The 10,229-nt window shown below is 41.8% G+C and overlaps 1 long non-coding RNA gene across 1 annotated transcript; it reads right to left on the bottom strand.

Annotated features, from left to right (window-relative positions):
• Nucleotides 1–5,564: 5,564 nt before the first annotated feature.
• Nucleotides 5,565–8,769, bottom strand: LOC148208646 (uncharacterized). The gene is made up of 3 exons (XR_015788563.1): nt 7,883–8,769; nt 7,756–7,795; nt 5,565–5,943 (listed from the first exon to the last, which is right to left on the bottom strand). It is a non-coding gene; the product is annotated as an uncharacterized LOC148208646 (long non-coding RNA).
• Between the last annotated feature and the right edge of the window lie 1,460 nt (nt 8,770–10,229).

Genomic DNA, 10,229 nt, shown 5'->3' with positions numbered 1-10,229 from the left:
TGCAATTGTTGTTTTCAGGTGGAGATTTTGTTGGCGGCCATGGCGATGACGTGGAGGAGACATGATGAGAGAGGACCATAGGCTGCGTAGTTGTTTTGTTTGGCTTAGGTTTAGATGGTTTATGCATTATTGTATTGGCAATAAACTATTTGTTCCCATTTGATTGTTGGGAGTTTCCCACCCATTGTTTACCTTGACTCGGAATAAGTGTTTCTTATATTTTCTTCCATTCATTGAGATTGCTTAATTGGAATAATGGACTTACCATGTGGTGTTGTCCACGGAGGACGTTTGATTGATAATTTTATAGGATTGATATCTCTTTTATTATTCGGTGATTTGATTAGAGTTGAAGTTAAAAATTTTATTTTATATAATTAGTTCACATGGAGTTGGTTATCTCGGGTTTAGAGATAAGATTTTATAGGGGGTTTAATTAACGTTACCTAGGAGCGTGTAAAACGTTCTGGGGCGTTACAACGCTGCACTAAAGTATTTGCTTACAAAGAAAGATGCCAAGCCAAGACTGGTCAGATGGATACTCCTCTTACAAGAATTTGATCTGGAAATTAAAGACAATGAGGGATCTGAAAACTTGATAGCAGACCATCTATCTCGGATTGTGGGAGCAGATAAGAAGATGGATGCTGTGGAGGTTAGAGATAGTTTTCCATATGAGCAGCTCATGAAAGTCACTCACAAGGAAACAAAGGAAGAAGAACCATGGTTTGTAGACATAGCGAATTTTCTAGTTTGTGGAATCAAATCAGAGGGATGGACGAGACAGCAGATGAAGAGGTTCTTCCATGAATTCAATTTTTACTTTTGGGATGATCCTTACTTATATAGGGTGGGACAGGACAACATAATTAGAAGATGTGTCACTGAAGTCGAAGCATCCTAAGTATTGCAGGATTGTCACTCAGTCCTTTATGGAGGACACTTTGGTGGGCAGCAAACAACATCTAAGGTGTTGCAAAGTGGATATTTTTGGCCGTCAATTTTCAACGAAGCCCACAACTTGGTCAAAAATTGTAATGAGTGCCAGCACGTAGGAAATATTTCGAAGAAGTCTGAAATGCCGCTGACCTATATTCTAGAAATAAAACTATTTGATGTGTGGGGCATTGATTTCATGGGACTGTTTCCACCATCCAATAGGCACCTGTTTATTTTGGTAGTTGTAGATTACGTATCCAAGTGGGTGGAAGCCATTTCATGCCCAACAAGACGCAATAGTGGTCACCAAATTCCTTTTGAAGAACATCTTAACCTGTTTTGGTACTCCACAAGCCCTTATCAATGATGAAGGTACACATTTCGTGAACAAAGTTGTAGCCACTTTTTTAGCGAAGTATACTGTGAAGCACATGATTGCCACGGCCTACCACCCACAATCAAATGGTCAGGCTGAAATATCTAATAGGGAGCTTAAGATTATCCTAGAAAAGGTAGTGGGTGTCGATCGGAAAGATTGGTCATCTAAACTAGATGAAGCACTTTGGGCTTAGAGGACAGCATTTAAAACACCCCTTGGAACATCTCTCTACAAGTTGGTCTACTGGAAATCTTGCCATCTGCCCCTGGAATTAGAGGATAAGGCATACTAGGCGTTGAAGAAATTGAACTTTGACTACACAGCAACAGCAGGAGTAAGGAGGCTGCAACTCCATGAACTCGAAGAACTTAGAAGGGATTCCTATGAGACGAGAAAATTTATAAAGAGAAAACGAAGAAATGGCACGATGCCCAGATCCACCCAAGAAAATTTGAAGATGGTCAGCAAGTTCTTTTGTACAACTCTAGGCTGAAATTATTCCCGAGGAAATTAAAATCCAAATGGTCAGGACCATTCCAAATAGTTAAAGTTTCTCTTCATAGCGCAGTAATAGTAAAGGAATTAAGTTAAGAGAGGGAATTCATGGTGAATGGGCAACGCCTGAAGCATTACTGGGGCGAGATCATGAATAGCGATGCTGAGACATGCCAGATTGCCCCGGAATAATATAGAGGACAATGAATCATGAATAAAGGAGCATTGGATAATCTGTTTTAATTTTATGAGCTCCCGTTCTAGTCTGCTTTATTTATTTATTTTTTATGCTGCAGTTTGTTTTTCTTTAAATGCATCTGAATTTAATTAAAAAAGAAGATCTTGATTTCGATGGTAAGTGTGGTTACCAAAGAAGCCTTTACATTTCGAATGAACTCAAATGGAAATACGGCAGCGTGCATATGGGATTTAATGAAAAAAAAACAGATTACAAAGGACAGCTGGTGTGTTAGGGACTTAAACACGGAATCCAGTGTAAAAGGAGGCTAAATTTGAAATTTTTGAGGGAGGTATACTTTTAAAATTTCAATTTTGAAATTACCATTTTCAATGATGGGCATTAAATGGGGGCGATCGTGGGAGATTGTGTTGGTTAATGGCTATTTTACCACCCACCACTCTTCTTCATCCCACTATCCCCTTCATTCTTGCCCCGAAACCCTAGAAGTTCCCCTCTGCCTCATCTGTAAAGTTAGGCTCCAAAGCTTGCTCATCCTTCACCAAAAATACCGAGGATCAAATCGAACGCGATAAAAAAACCTCGCATGGACCTTCCCCTTTCAGAGTCTTCATCGGAGAGCCTCGCGGACGACACTAAGCATTCGGCGGAGGTTGAAGCAAACCCATTGCCGCGCTAGCTAAACCCACTTGCTGCGCCTCAGACCTCTGGTTCTGAAATGGAGATTGAGCAGGAAGATGTCGTTCTACCACCGACCATTACCCCACCTCCGTCCGCAACCGCTGAAGCTGACCCATCACCACCTAAAACCTCCAAGTCTTCCAAGAAGCCGCCTCAACCACCTTCTCCGAGTGGACCTGCCTCGAGGACGAGAAACACTAAGCGTCTCGCCGCATCTGCTGCTGCGCTACCACCGGCGAAGAAGTCTAAACTCCCATTCCTCCGTTGCGATGAAATCCTTACATGTGTCCTCTGTAGTTGCTTCACCCAAACCCACTTCACCAAAACCCTCCACTATCTCCAAAGGGAAGTGCCCCGGCTACCGCTTTAGACCCAAAAAAATCACTTCCTCCTGGCCGCCGAAAGTCTAAGCTAGTCGCCCTCATGATGCTACATTCCTCCGTTTCCAGTCCGATTCAGCAATGGACGCATAGGAGAAGTTGATGAAGAAGGAATTTTTCTTCGAGAAGGGTTTAGAATTAAACCCCTTGCCTACCTTCACACAGGAAGTGATTCAACAGAACCACTAAGAGTATTTCTGTGCATCACCAGGACCCATCATCCTACGGCTAGTCAAAGAGTTTTATGTCAACCTCATTCCAAGCAATTTGGACCGCACGACGGTGAGATAAGTGACGGTCATCTTGACCCCAAAGCGCATCAACAAAGCACTCCACCTGCAGTCCATTCCCAACGCTGAAGGGAACAAGATGCTGGAGCAGCCGTCACCAACACAGCTGGACCACGCTCTCTCTGCAGTGGCATACCCTAGAGGCTCTTAGAGTGTCATTCCTCATGGGGTCAATTCCCTTTTTTCCAACTTTATCACCCCAGAGGCGAATGTTTGGTTATACTTCCTGAAGAGTCGTATATTGCCCACAACGCATGATTCATCCGTCACAAAGGATAGGGTAATTCTCTTGGCTTATATGATGGATGGCAAACCGCTGGATTTGGGGCAACTTATTTTCCACGAGATCGTGCAGTGTGCCACTAAACGTCTGGGCAAACTATTTTTCCCTAACCTAATTTCAAAGCTGTGTATGCAGGCAAACGTTCCGGTGGTCTAGGATGAGGAGGTCATAATAGAGAAAAGAGTATTGGATAAGCCGTTGTTGGAGAGGCTAATGACTAACGAGACCAGAACCAGAAGTGCTGGGCCTAAGGCACCATCAATGAAATGATGGCTCACCATGCTCGCATCTCCAATGAGATTGGTGAATTGAAGGACAAGGTTGCTGCTTTAACGCTGCAACTCACTACTAAAGATGTAGAGCTAAAAGGTCTTCTCGACAAGCTCACCAATGCTAATGCTCCAGGCCCATCCACACAGAATCGCACACTGGAATCCTTTTTGGAGCATAGCTCCAATAATACTGCCGAGGATGCTGGCCAGTCGGAGAGCTCTTAAAGGAATGGGAGCGGCGGCTACTCCTTCTAACCTGGTGGGAATTCCTCTATCTTCTTTCCGGAAACCAGTTGACAACCAACCAATCTTCACAAATCAAGACTTTACATTTTGTTTTTACACTATTTTTTTAATAGTTAATCTTTCAATTCCTGTCTTTAGTTATATTTTATGCTTACCGTTCTTGTTTTCTTTTGTTATAGGATAGATTTTTAGTTTCAGTTCTCCATCCTCTGTTCTGAAAGAAAAAATGAATAAAATTATGTTGTGCAATATCTGTTGTGTACTGCTTCTTACTCTAGCTCTGATTTCTTATGTAGTGTTGCTGTGTTAGCATAGGCGGTTTGGTGTCTGTTCTGAGCTACAATTTCCGTTTGGGAGTGGTAGAGTTCAGCTCTGCTTTAGCCTAGTTTTTAGTACGAAGGACCCAACAACATCCTGTGAGTACGAATCCAAAATAGAGGTTGCTATGATTTTGTGTTTGAATACCTATCCAATGTTGCTTGCTACTTTAGTATTACCATTATAGGACCTATTATGTATATTAGTAGCCTTGTCATGTCCCTTATACCAAGCCTTACATGTAGAACCTACGACAAATACCATTGTCTCCACTACTTTTTCTTAGTTCTAAATTTAGGGGTATGTGGAAAACCTCACTACATAGCTTTCAGCCGCATTGAGGACAATGCTATATCTTAAGTTTGGGGGTGCGAGCAGTCATTGTAATATTTAGAGGTCAAGCTTATAATGTATAACTATGAATCTTTCCGACCTTGTAATTCAACCCTAATATATATATATATATATATATATATATATATTATGTTAAGAGGCTACAAGGTTAGGAAGGGCTAGTAGCCCATAGTTAAAGTTAGAATGGTAATAAAAGGGTTGGGGAGTAGGTTAGTGAAAGGAAGTTTGAGAAGTGCAGCTCTAGGCAATGTTGATGGTTTTTAGGAGAAAAATAAGATGATGTTGGAGCTAGAGGAAGAAACTTTACTAGAGCGGAGCTTGAGCTAGAAACTCTCTTTCAGATGCTATTAGTTGGAGCTAGATCCTACACTTGGACGCCCCGGTAACGTTAAATAAACCACCTATCTAATATTGTCTCTAAACACGATATGACTAACTCCCTGTGAAATAATTAAATAAAATAAGGCTTCAACTCCCATCAATTCACCAAAAATACCAATCCTATAGATTATCAAACAATTGCCCTCCGTGAACAATTCCAAAAGCATTTCATATCCGCCTCAGTGGCTAGGAATTTTAAATAAAAAGAAACAACCGTTATCTAAAAATCCAACGAACAACAATGACGCGTATAGCAATAGTATCCGTTGTAACACCCCAGAACGTTTTACACTATTCTAGGTAACGTTAATTAAACCTCCTGTCAAATATTATCTCTAAACCCGAGATAAACAACTCCCTGTGAAATATTTACATAAAATAAAGCTCCAACTCTGTTCAATACATCAAAATTAAAACAAAAATAAAACATCAATTCTATAAATTCTCATCCAAGCGTCCTTCGTGGACAACACCACAAGGCAAATCCATTATTCTAACTAAACGAACTCAATGAATGGAAGAAAATAAATGAAACACCTATCCCGAGTCAAGGTAAACAATAGGTGGGAAACTCCCAACAATCAAATAGGACAAGTAGTCTATTGCTAAAACAATATTGCTTAAATCATCTAAACCTAAGCTAAACGAAGATAACTATGCAGCCTGTGGTCCTCTCTTGTCATGTCTCCTCCACGTCATCGCCATGGTCGCCAACAAACTCTCCGCCTGAAAACAACAATTGTAGAGGGGGGGTGAGTATATATAATATACTCCGTAAGTAGCCCTCACCAATCACACACAAACATCATGCTCAAAAGCCATAAAGAACACATACATAGTCATGCTCTATCATTACATCATACAATCAACCATAGACATGCTATATAATTACATTATACAATCAATCATAGACATGCTCTATAAGAACCGGTGCTAACCACAACCATGTAAAATCAACTACCGTCCACTTGGCTCCCTAACACCTCAAGTACATCTATGTTCACCTCAGCTATTCAAGCTTTCCAAGGCTACTTTGTTTGGTAGTGTCGGCCTCTGACCATTTTTACCCAGAGCCCCGACACTACTACATCAACCTCGGCCACTTATCCTCAGGCCTTGATGTCTTTACAATCTATTGGCCCTTGACCATTTTTACCCAAGGCCCCAATAGTTTCCTTTCAAGAGACTCCTCGCATCGACCCTCGACCATTTATACCCGAGGCCTCGATGTCTTTACAATCTATTGGCCCTTGACCATTTTTACCCAAGGCCCTAATAGTTCTCCTTTCGAAAGACTCCTCGCATCGACCCTCGACCATTTATACCCGAGCCCTCGACCCTCATCTTTATCCAATATTGGAGTATCGACCCTCGACCATTTATACCCGAGGCCTCAATACCCAATTAGTGACGTATCAGCCCCCGACCATTTATACCCGAGGCCCTGACACTCACCCATTCACTTACCACAAGAATCCAACATTCTTTATCATAACCAACTCCACAACACCCCTAACCTGCGCACCGGGTCCGAAAACATGTTCCTATTACACCCACATCTCCTAAGAAAATAATATGACTCGAACCAGCACGCTCACATCATAAAGGAACGTTTATATATATACATTCAACCAGCACGCTCACATCATAAAGAAACGTTTATATATATATATTCAATCAGCACGCTCACATCATAAAGAAAACATAATCGCAATAATTCTATTTTAACGAGCATCCTTAGTAAACACACATCATTTCCACAACCATTCTCAGTAGCTAAACAAAACAAAACTACGTCATTATCACCGACGAACATTCAACACTACGCCAAGCATACAGGTTAACAAAAGCGAGAGTTATCTAGCACAATAGCGTATCAGATTTCAATATTAAACATCATAAACAGCACCAAGGAAATCAGTTAAAATACAATAACGCACGCACACGCCCCTTGTCTACTTACTTTACATCATTCCCAAGTCACCCACAATATCGAGTACGAACAACCAAATGACTAGTTACGTTATCACTATAGACAAAACATACGATAACAAACCGCTACTACCAGTCTGTTCCATCTATTCAGCCACCCCAACCAATCTTTCAAATGCATCAACAAGCCATTCACACATCTAATCAACACACAATTATCCAACATGCTCTTCATCGTACAAAACAAAGAAAATAATCCAGTAGCTTCCAACTAAGCAAACATAAACTAAATAACATAAAATTATCACGTGCATTTTCAATCCCAAGACATGCTTTCAAACATCAAAGCTTAATCACTTCCAACCATACCGAGCAGCAACTTTCAAGGCACATCCAATAATCATGATACAAAATATTTTCCTAATATATAAAAGGAAAAGAACAAAAGAAACAACAAGAATGCAACCCAACGATAACAACTAGAAGTCCTCAAATGATGCCCAACAAATTCTAAATACATGAGATATTCAAGTATAGCAAAGTTAAGCAAGAAACCATCTCAATAACACCTATTAACGCACACACCCGCCGTTTGGTGCTACTTACTCAAAGTTCTAATGCGCCACTAAGCTCGCCAAAAGGGTTCCTAAATCCAAAAGCAACCAAACTTGGGTTAGTGTTACTTTTAGAAACACTTAATTTGCGACGAAACTAAGTTTGAGTGATTCGTTACCTACAAACCCACACCGAATCACTTGGTTTAGGAGTGGGTCACTTCCGAACAGGTTCCACACCACAGAAACGACGCCGAATCGGTTCAGGCTTGCTAGTCCAACGCCAGGTTGGGCTGGGTAACACTAGTTTGGGTCCTGCTAGGGGTGGGTCGACACCGAACGTCATCGGAACGAATGGAACATCATGAAACTCACTCCCCGACGCAGATCTGGACTTTTCAGATTCGTCGGAGCGCTGCGTCGCTGGTCGTCGCCGGAGAGGAAGTGCACAAGCACGGGTCTTGCTGCAAATCTCACCAGATTTCGTTGGCAGCCCCCGGAAACGTTGCAAAAGCGCCACTGTCACTGCAAACACGCCTAAATCACCATGGGGAGCTGCTGGAACTTCGCCAAGATTGCAAATCTCATCGGAATCACGTTGACCGCCGCCGAGAACGCTACAGAACACGCCGCCAGAGGAAAACGCTCGACCTGCTACTGCTTGCCACCAGCCGCTGTTGCTCGTGAATCGCTGTTGGATGCTGTCGTCGCTGGGTTGCGTCGACTGCAGCCGCCGAGAAGAAACGCCGCCAGAAATCACCGTGATCTGCTCGCCGTCGATGTCGGAGTCTGCTACTCAACTTTGTCGCCCCTGGGTGTTCGAGAAGCCGCCGGATCTGGGTCAGATGCTACCGAAAACGCAAGGGCGCCACTGGGTGTTCGAAAAGCCGCCGGATCGAGAAGAACCCGTCGTCGAGGCCGCCGCCGCGTGCAGTTGCGCTGGTATCGCCGGCTGCCGGAGGAAGAGAAGAAGAGAAGAGGGTTGGCAGCTAGGGCAAGGGAACAAAGGGGAAAAAGAAGAAAAAGGAGAGGAAAAAGAAAAGAAAAAAAAAACAAAATAGATTTAGGGTTTTATTTTTTTTTTTCTTTTAATTTGATTTGATTCCTTTTTCTTTAGTTTGTTTAAAACCTATATCCCAATCCCCAATTCTTAAATGAGGCCCAAATAAGTAACACAAAGTCCCAAAACAAAAGTCCAAAATTTCACTTTAGAAATCAAATAAACCCACAACAATCCGAAATAAAATAGTTAACTTAAATTCTAAAAGCCAAAAATAATAATCCTAGAAATTAAGAGTCCCAAAACCATGGATTTAAGATTTAAATAAAAGTCTTCTGCACTGGTCCAGAACTTAAATTATCCTAATCCAACAGAATTAAACTAAATTTTAATTTACCCAACATCAGAACTTCAAAATTATAAAATCCAAGAATTAAAATGATCAGCTTTGGGAAAAATCTGAAGACACTAACAATATCTTAAAATTAACATACCCGAGGACGCGGGGCGTTACATCCGTAAAACAATAATTCTAAAAGAAAACAAAAAAAAAACGTCACGTGGGTCAACTCAATGTCTAGTATCTCCTTAGCAAAAAAAAAAAATTCTAACGCTACTTGTAATGAACGACATTTCCCGTTATCCTAACCGACTTCCCTACTGATCCCTCCTCGGTCAAACTCCCTCCACGTCATCGTCACGGTCAGCCCTGTTCACACCTGAAATAATTAAGGGAGACGGGGGTGAGTACATAAAATACTCCGTAAGTAGCCCTTCCTAACTAAACACAACAGCATGCTCATATTCACAACCCAAAAACAAGAAACAATAACAGGACGATTAAATAGACAGCGAAAGATAATAACAGTAGATTAACATTTCCATGCAACAACCAATTATCGGGTCTTCCGGGAGTTCAACCACACGACTCACTAGCTGTTGCCCCACTTGAACTAACACTCGCTCTACACCCTATCTTGGTATTCCGAGTCTAACTATTCGAGGCATAACGACTCTTGATATTTATTCCTAAGATACCGACCTCCCTTTACAATGCTTGGTGTTCGACCTTGCCATTTATCCCCAAGGCCTTGAACTGTTACTCCCAAGCGCCACTCTACGTTAGTCCTTCAAGCCTAACTCTTCGAGTCGCTTGGCCCTTGACATTTATCCCCAAGGCCCCAATACTCCTCTACAGAAACTTGATGTTCGACCTTGCCATTTATCCCCAAGGCCTTGAACTGTGCACAAGTCCTTGACATTTATCCCCGATTACGCTTGTTTACATGCGTAAAAAGAAGGTTTTAGATGCTGTTTTTACTATGTTTTAGCTTTGTTTCGGACTTTTCTCGGTCGTTTGAGTTCCAATTCATGCAAAATTCATATATGATGGGTTGTGGTTGGCTTATATTGTATTTATGACATTTTAGGACCATTTGGGAGTGGAAATTAATCAGAAGAAGCAAAAAGACGGAAAAACACCTCAGGAGGCGCCAGGCGCCTAGGCTGCTGCAGAAAACGTGGTT

Source organism: Momordica charantia, assembly GCF_013281855.1.
Source record: "Momordica charantia cultivar OHB3-1 chromosome 10 unlocalized genomic scaffold, Mcharantia_2.0 BLBB01000010.1, whole genome shotgun sequence".
NCBI classification, from domain to species: domain Eukaryota; kingdom Viridiplantae; phylum Streptophyta; class Magnoliopsida; order Cucurbitales; family Cucurbitaceae; genus Momordica; species Momordica charantia.
The sequence above is the reverse complement of the archived record's forward strand: the minus strand, read 5'-3'. Positions and strand labels throughout refer to the sequence as shown.